An 8952-nucleotide genomic window follows, 5' to 3' on the forward strand; every position below is an offset into this window, starting at 1 on the left:
CTCCTTTGCCTTCTCCTGTGAAGCTATGCTGGGCATTTGTGCCGTCTCTGCACTCTGGATGTTCTCCTGAATGGTGTGCTCCTGCTCCCAGCCTCAGGCACTCAGAAACAGCATGGGATTGCTCATTTCCTGGTTATGAGGTCATTTAGCTGTATTGGAATTGCAGATTCACAATTTTGTGATTCTTTATTTAGTGAATTCGCCATTACAGAATCTCTAATTGGGAATCGCAAAATGCTTTTTTGATACATCTGGCCCTTAATCTTCTTTCTCTCTATCCAGTATATCAAAAAGGACATGTTAACAACCATGACGAGGGAGGGGATTGTCCGGAAGCTACTGCAGACCCACTATAATGTCTGCGGCCGTAAAAGAGGAGCCTCTCTGATTAATTGATAACTTCACACGGTCTTCAAATGATCCCTTTACTTTCTCGGATAAAAGTTCACATCTTCTGTCCCCAAAGCATTGGTCTAGAAAACATAACGCTGCCACTAAAGCCTATGAGGAAGGCGAAAACACTGAGGAACCCAATCCCTATGGCCTGGCCCTGACCCTTAAATAAGAAATATGATGAGAAAAATTCCCCACTAGAGGTTTATTTACTCCTTACCTTGGCAATGGTGTAACCACTAACATAAGTATCTCATAAGACGAAGTCTCCCCCAGAGGAGAGGCACTTCTAAGTACAGTGTTCAGCTACAAACGAATGTATGACGTTACAACGCATGCTTTTACCACGCATGCTGTTACAACGCAGGTTTTACTACGCATACCATTACAACGCATTACACTTGGGGGTGCTGGATAGTGAATAGTTTAATTTACTATTCCAACTCCAGTCCCCGTGGATAGTAGGGAAGGTGTTGGATAGTAAATTAAACTTATTCCCTATCCTAGAGCGCCCCCCAGTGTAATGCGTTGTAATGGTATGCATAGTAAAACCTGCGTTGTAACAGCACTGCGTGGTAAAAGTTTCGTTGTAATGGTTGTAAACCGCTACAAACAACAGGTGTAACTAGGGCTCCAGGCCGATTGGTGTAAAGCACAAGGTCATCATTGAGTCACTGTTCAGGAGCCAGGGGTTGGTATGTGAAGGTTCTACAAAGGTAATTGGCTCAACATTCTCTAAAACAGACGAACAGGTTTAGGTTTATTTATAGAAGTTGTATCAGGCAACTTCTTCAAGGCCTTTAGGATTCAAGGACAGTTTTTAAATCCTTGTGTCAAGTATTGCCGCTGTGGTTGCAAACATAGGAACAGGTACTACTGTGTGCTTACTTAATAAGTGAGTAACGCCTGTTCAGGACTGACCTACTGGGCCTAGTGAAGCGGAACAGTCCAGGCTTACTATTGAATGTTGAAATGTGGTAGAACATCTAGGTTAAGCAGCACATATATTGCTTACTCCCTCAAGCTTAAGCAGTTGTATGAGCATTCACAGCACTTGTTTTGGATGTTGTTATCAGCACAGTTGGACACCTGATTCAGTTCTTTTGTTTTTTCTCTGATATGGCTGTAGGGGAGCTGCTCTGTTGGAATCATCCTGATCACAGTGGTGTTAAGTTAAGTTATAGATTTGTAGAGTGTACTATCACCAGGGAAGGTATCCTGGCGCTGAGCAGGTGTGAGTCTAGCCATGCCCATGGTCTAGTGTGACTACTTGAAAAGCCAGGTCTTCAGCTTTTTGTGAAATTCAAGAAGTGAGGAAGAGGCTCTTATCTGTAGCTACAGGTCTCTCCACGCTGTAGGAGCGATGTGGAAATATACTCAACCGCTAGATCTGGTTTTCCATATGCATGGGATCTGTGAAAGTAGGAGTCTGGACGATCTGAGGTGCCTGGAAGGTTTGTTAAAGTTAGTGTGATTGGTAATGCATGCTGGGCCAGTATCATGTAGTGCCTTGAAAGTGTGAGTGAAGAGTTTGAATTATTTGAGTGGGGAGTCAGTGGAGCTCCTTCAGGTGTGGTGTGATGTGAATGTGGAGTGGGAGGTTGAGAGTGGTTCCGGTCGCTGAGTTCAGAATGGTCTGGAGCCTTCTGGGGAGTTTTTGTTGATCCCGGATTAAGGTTGTGCCTGTAGTCCAACTTGCTTGTGACAGGGTGTGTGTGACAGTTTTCTGGGTGCTGATTGGGAGCCATTTAGAAATCTTCCTCCGCATCTCGAGGGAGGTTGTGCTGGCATTGGCTTGTTTTGTTTTGTTCAGTTTGCTATCGATGATGATCCCAAGAATCCTTTCGTGGATGGTGGGGGTTGGTATCAGTACTAATTCTGTTGGCCAATAGGTGGCGTCCCATGGTGATGCGCTCTTTTTAAAGATCACAATTTCAGTCTTCATCCATTGGGTAATTTCAATTATGCAGGCATTGAACTTGATCTGGCTACTGGCTGTATTATCCGTGAGAGATATAATTAGTTGTGTGTCTTCAACTCAGGAGAGGCAGTTGATGTTGTGAGAGTGGATGATACTGGCCAGAGGTATCATGTATGTATTGAAGAGAGTTGGGCTCACGTAGGATCCTTGGGACACTCTGCAGATGAGTTCTTGGGCGTCCGAGCTGTAGAGCGCCAGCTTGACTGACTGGGTCCTTATAGTCAGGAAGGAACAGGCCCATTGGAGTGCGTGTTCTTGGATTCCTATTTCATGTAGGCATTGGATGAGGATGGGGTGGAGGAGTATACCAAATGCTGTGGAGAGGTCCAGGAGGATGAGGGCTGACGTGTCTCCTCTGTCAACAGTCATGTGGATGTCATCCGTGGCAGTGATGAGGGCAATTTTGGTGTTGTTGTTGGATCTGAAACAAGACTGAGTGCTGATGAGGAATTGGTGGTCATTGAGGTTTTCAGTAGGGTGTCAGTTAAAAATTTAAGACGTAGAGTGGGGCTCCCAACTACAGAAACAAGAACAGTCAGTCTCAGAATCCAGCTGTAAGCTTATAGAAAGATGTGTCTTGCACAGGCATCAAATATGCACTCAAATAGTTGTTTGACAATGCTGGGCACAGTAACATGGGCCTCAAGGGAATATCAGTGATGCTGAAAAACAGAGTTCCAGCAATGCAGGGAGCGAGCAAACTGACCTCATACAGACATCAGCACCAGTTGAAGGAAGGTAAACGATAATGCAGTATGCCTGTACATGGGTCTCGCATGGACACAAGTAACTTTTGAAGAAAAGCGGAAGGCAATGCAGGTTGCACGCAATTATTGAGCAGCAGAATGTCATGCCCCTCGCCAAGCAGGCATAAATGTCTGGGCTGTACTTCTGGACACCCCAGACATAGATCCCTGAGGGGTGGTCCCATCACGACAGGAAAAGGATGGTGAAGTGCTAACAGCTAACATGCTTGTTGGAAGAGCAGTGTAACTTGTGTGTTTCTTCGCCCGAGATAATCTGCATCTCCTGCGAGAGTACATATTCTTTCAAAGAGCGGCCATCATGGGGTGGCTCAGTTTGGTGCACACTGATCTCCTAAGGCCTCAATTATCATTAAGGAATCCAATGAGGAAGCTTCTGCTCCTTGGCGCTGCAGCAACTCTCCTTAAGGTACACAGTTTCCACTCTTTCTCATGACTACAGCTCCAACATTCCTCAAAAAAAATATTTTTGACAAGGTAAAGTATAGAGCTTTGCAAACTTCAATACTTACCTAAGAACTTGCTAGCATCTTCTTGGCTACCATCTACAATCCCCTGAAGGAAAGTAAAAGTCATTCCGCACGTTCTTGGATCACATAGCCTAATCGCTACGCTTATGGTTTACGACAGAACAATGAACATATGACTCCCTACTTCAAAAACACAGTGGCAACTGTTCTTTGAGATATAAAAGAACTGCTGTCAGGGAAAGAGCAGGGTACTATGGAGTAAGAAAGTAATACTTTGTGTGCTCTTGGTTCTCTTGCTTGTAATAGGCATTATAAGATCCATAGGAATACAAATATTCCTCCTGTCTTTAAAAAGAGATCGAGAGACGAACTTACAGGTAAATTGGCTAAAATGATGATGATGAGAGGCTGCATTGCAAGTTGGTAAGTAATTTATTCACCAGTAATAAACAGGGAAATGTCACCAGCACATCACACCGCCTCTACTCTGTTTCCAGACTCCTCAACTGTTCCATTCGAAATTCTTCCATCCCTCACTATCTACATTCTATTCCCGCACCACATTCCATCCAGATATAATCCCAACACATCCTGCACCTAAATATTAACAGAAAAATGAAAACAATACATCATAGGACAAGGTAATGTAAAAAAACCAACAAATATATATATGTATATTTACATGTTTATACATACTGTATATATATATATATATCTAGATATATATATCACCTACTGGTGGTCAATCGTTATGCTGGAGTTTCTATCAAAAAGGTGATTTTCAGTTGCCTCTATCTTTGGCGCCCGTTGATGAATCTTCATGAAATTTTCCAAACAAATTTGCCCGGTACTTCCCATGGGGTCTGGGAGATTTTGGGGTGTTTCGTTTAGCGGGCCTGAGAAAAAGAACAGGGTCCCAAAACTTTTTTTTCCCCATGTTAATTCACACACAAGACCTTTCAACATGACCACAGCCCGAACCGCTGGACGGAATTACACCAAATTTGGCAGGAAGCTGGATCTTGGTACAAAGTGGATTAGCCTTTCACAGACCCATATAAATGCTCACACACTAACTCACTGATCCATAGAACCACTTACATATCAAATGAATATGACAGTCTCTGTATTGCTGTATGTATGGGTGTAACAACGTGTCTCTGGTTTATGAATGGGTATGACGGTGTCTGAATGAGTTTGTCAATGGGTGCGACAGTCCCTATATGAGTCTGTGAAGGGTGTCACAGAGTCTCTATGGGTACGTGAATGGGTGTGGCAGTGTCTCTATGGGATTGTGAATGGGTGTGATAGTGTTGTATGGATTTATGAATGGGTGTAACAATGTCTGTATCGTATACAAATGGGTGTGACTCAGTGTTTATGGGTTTTTGAATGGATGTTCCAGTGTCTGAGTTTGTGAATGAGTGTGACAGTGTCTGCATGGGTTTCTAAATGGGTGTCACAGAGTCTCTACTGGTATGTCAATGGGTGTGACAGTGTCTCTATGGGTATGTGAATGGGTGTGACAGAATCTTTATTGGGGCTGTCAATGAGTGTGACAGTGTCTGTATGGGTGTGTCACTGGGTATGATAGTGACTCTATGGGTTTGTAAATGGGTGTCACTAAGTCTCTATGAGTATGTGAGTGGGTGTATCAGTGTCTCAATGGGTATATGAATGAGTGTGACAGAATCTGTATTGGGGTTGTGCATGGGTGTGACCGTGACTGTATGGGTTTGTGAATGGGTGTGAGAGTCTCTATGAGTATGTGAATGGGTGTATCAGTGCCTCAATGGGTATGTGAATGTGTATGACAGAATCTGTATTGGGGTTGTGCATGAGTGTGACCGTGACTGTATGGGTTTGTGAATGGGTGTGAGAGTCTCAAAGGGTATGTGAATGGGTGTGACAGTGTCTCTATGGTCATGTAAATGGGTGTGACATTGTCTTCATTATTTTGTACATAAAAGGGGAGAGGGTCAAAGACTCTACTCTACCACCCCAAACCCCCAAAAATCTCAGTTAAACACACTGTGAGGGGTGGAGAGCACAAAACAACACATACAACTAAACAGAAAAACTCATCTGTTTAGAAAAACTGCCCTCACTCACATACCGAAGTATGTGACATGCTTCATCATTCGGCCTGATTACAATACGCCCTGGTGTAGCCACACTCAGGGTGGAGCATAAGGGAGGGGTAAAAATAATAAAACACACACAACAAAACTTAAGACCACAGAACTCAACACGTAACATACAAAGTGATAGAGCAGTGCATATCACCAAGTGATTGGAACTAGTGATGCGACATGAAGTGCAGTTGAATAAGGATGTGATTTAAAACTGGTTAGAGGATACCAAACCAAACTTTATTACAAGGTTCCCCCACCAGGATTAAAAAGAAAAAGGATGGGTAGTGTCTAGAAGAGAAAGTGAGGTTTCTCAAAACACCCCTCCTGGTACTGCTAGTGTCAACATGTTTCGACCGACTTACTGTGCCTGCACAGGTCAACCCGGTCTTCTTCAGGACTGATGTCGCTCCCAGTACCTCTTAAGGCCCCCGCCCGTATTTCGGTTGGTAAGCCACAGAAAACACGAGCCGGTCTAATTAGATCCTGGCCCCTTTAGTCACGTGTGGAAAGTGCTCCCAATATTGTAGGAGAACATAAACAAGTTTATATAATATATAAACTAGAAATGATGTCCGGCAGGAGGGTATCCCAGGAGCACAACTGTTCCGTAGGCTTGCCCTGTCTCCTCTGCCTGTGAACCGGATCACCGTGAAGACTCTCTGTATTGGCGTAACAGTGGATGTGAGAGTTTCTGTTTGGGTATGTAAGTGTGTGTAGCAGTATCTGTATGGGTATGTGAATAGCTGTGAGAGAAGAGAGAGTATATAAATTTTTTGTTCAGCTGCGCTAAATCCGCAGATCCTCTGTGAGGTTACACCGGGAGGGCTGAACTGAGCCTTGCGAGAAATCTGCTGAGTTTGCGAATGCTAAAGTAAAATTGGGGTCATTTTCATGGTCATAATATACCCTCAGCTCTCAATTTAAGCATTCACCAGGGGTCACGAAGCCTCTCACCTGACCCCATCACTTAATATTGACTCTAGTTTTCAACGCCAGTGACCGTTCCCCAGCTAAACAAAATGGCGCTTGCAACTTTTCTGTCAAGGTGTCGCCAGGCAATCAGGAGTTCGCTAGTGCATGTGAATCCGTGGACTGGCCGTGGGTGGATCTGCAATTAATCTGCACCCCGAGATATACAAATGTGTTTACCAGTAAATATCCCCCATATTACTGAACGGATTTACACAAAATCACAAAAAGCACAAGCTGCATACCAAGATCTAGCTTCCTGCCAAATTTGATGTAATTGGTCCCAGCAGTACGGGCTATAGTTATGTCTAAAGTCCTAGGGGAATTAACATGGGAAAAACTAATTTTGGGTCACCCCGTTTTATCATCCCCCGCTACACGAAACACCCAAAAACTTTCCAGATCCCATGTGAAGTACCAGGTAAATTTGTGGGGAAAATGTTATGAAGATTCATCAACCAGCGCCAAAGATATAGGAAATTGAAAGTCACCTTTTTGATAGACACTTTTTCCTAACTATAACGATAACTATTTATCATTGAACAATTAAGTGTTGTGCCAAACAAGTTTGTACCTCTCATCCCTTCAACTGGTTACACCCGGCTCCCTTATGTACTCTTGCTCTGATGTCTTCCCAAAACGAGTGTACACAGAATCATCTTTACAACAGGAATGACAGCAATCCTGTCTTTATTCCGAGCTTTACTATCTTCTGTGTTCACACTTAAAGATACTTTTACAACCTAAACTGGGAAGAAAACCTATGCTCACCTTTGACAACATCTCCAGGCTTCTGGATTCTGACCCATGTACCCACAGCCAAATTACGTAGTTCATCTCTCTTGCACTCATCCTCGTACCCATTTTGTACCTTTCAACTGAAATCAAGCAAACCAAACAAACATGTGGCATCAATGTGGTGCTGCCCATCCACTCTCTGCTGAGTTTAGAACTGGGATCACGTCTTTGCAATAGAACAAAAGGTGAGACTCCAAAATTGGGAGTTGTCATGTATGCCCATAACATGTCATCCACCACAGTCTTCCAATTAAGATTGGTAACCGTTTCTAACTGCAATTTATCTTTCAATGTGTGACTGTATTGTTCTACTAAACCATCACTTCTAGGATGGTATAAGGAAGTCCTAATATATCTGCACCATGAGATTCCAAAAACACCTTAATTTCTTCCAACTCTAACTGAGTACCATTGTCAGTCACAATTTCAGTAGGATATCCTTCTCTCACAAACACCCTGTGTAAAACTTTAAGGATTGTAGTAGAGCTAATATTGTTAACAAATCCAACTTCTGGCTACTCTGACATGTAATCCATCAAGAAAATTGCAAATTAAGAACCTTCTCCCAAGATTTTTATACGACCAGCATTGTTCAAAGACAATTTTGCCCAAGGTACCAAAGGTGAAACTACAGGATTAACCTGGTATGGTTGGGTCACCTGGGTCTTGTCACTCATGATACAAGGAACACAATTTCTCACAAAGCATTCAAAAGCCTTTACAAACTCAATGCTTCATTGCTCTTATCCCAATGTGACCCCTCAGGCGCCCATTCCAATATCATCATCCTCATACTATCAGGTACAGCCAGTTGCCGTAACCTTGGTAATTGTCCATTTTCACACGCCAACTCAGAGACAACATGAAAATATGGTATTAAATCCTTGTTTATTTCCTTGGAAGTTGGTCATCCTTGAACAACCCACAGCATGACTTTACTGAGTACAGAGGGGCAGATTTACAAACCCCCTGCTGCGTGATCTTTACAAGCATACGTAAAGCCATCCTACATGGTTTTACCTGTGCTTATAAATATTTCCCCTTTTCACGCAACACTTTGCATGTTTTGAAGCGTGATATGGGCGTTGCTGTGGGTGTACAATCTCCCCATGATGCCGGCATCCTTGCACCATGGTGCAATGGTGCCTTCGCTGGCTCATGGCAGCAGTTTGTGCACCAGCACAGGGGGAAGCACAGAGATGCGATATATTGTTGTAAATATGTTATATCACTGTGCTTTGAAACTAACGCAGTGCAGCGTAGCAAAATTACTTGCAGCACCTCACTGCATTAGTTTCTTGTAAATCCGTTCCAGAATCCATTTGTAACTCATCCCTACACTAATTTTCCCTCAATGCACCAACCAACACATCGTTGATCAAATTAGCCAACCAAACACTCTTGTTGTCACCCACAACCGCCACATCAGAAAAATCCAAAGA

The sequence above is a fragment of the Lissotriton helveticus genome, chromosome 7 (assembly GCF_964261635.1).
Source record: "Lissotriton helveticus chromosome 7, aLisHel1.1, whole genome shotgun sequence".
NCBI classification, from domain to species: Eukaryota; Metazoa; Chordata; class Amphibia; order Caudata; family Salamandridae; genus Lissotriton; species Lissotriton helveticus.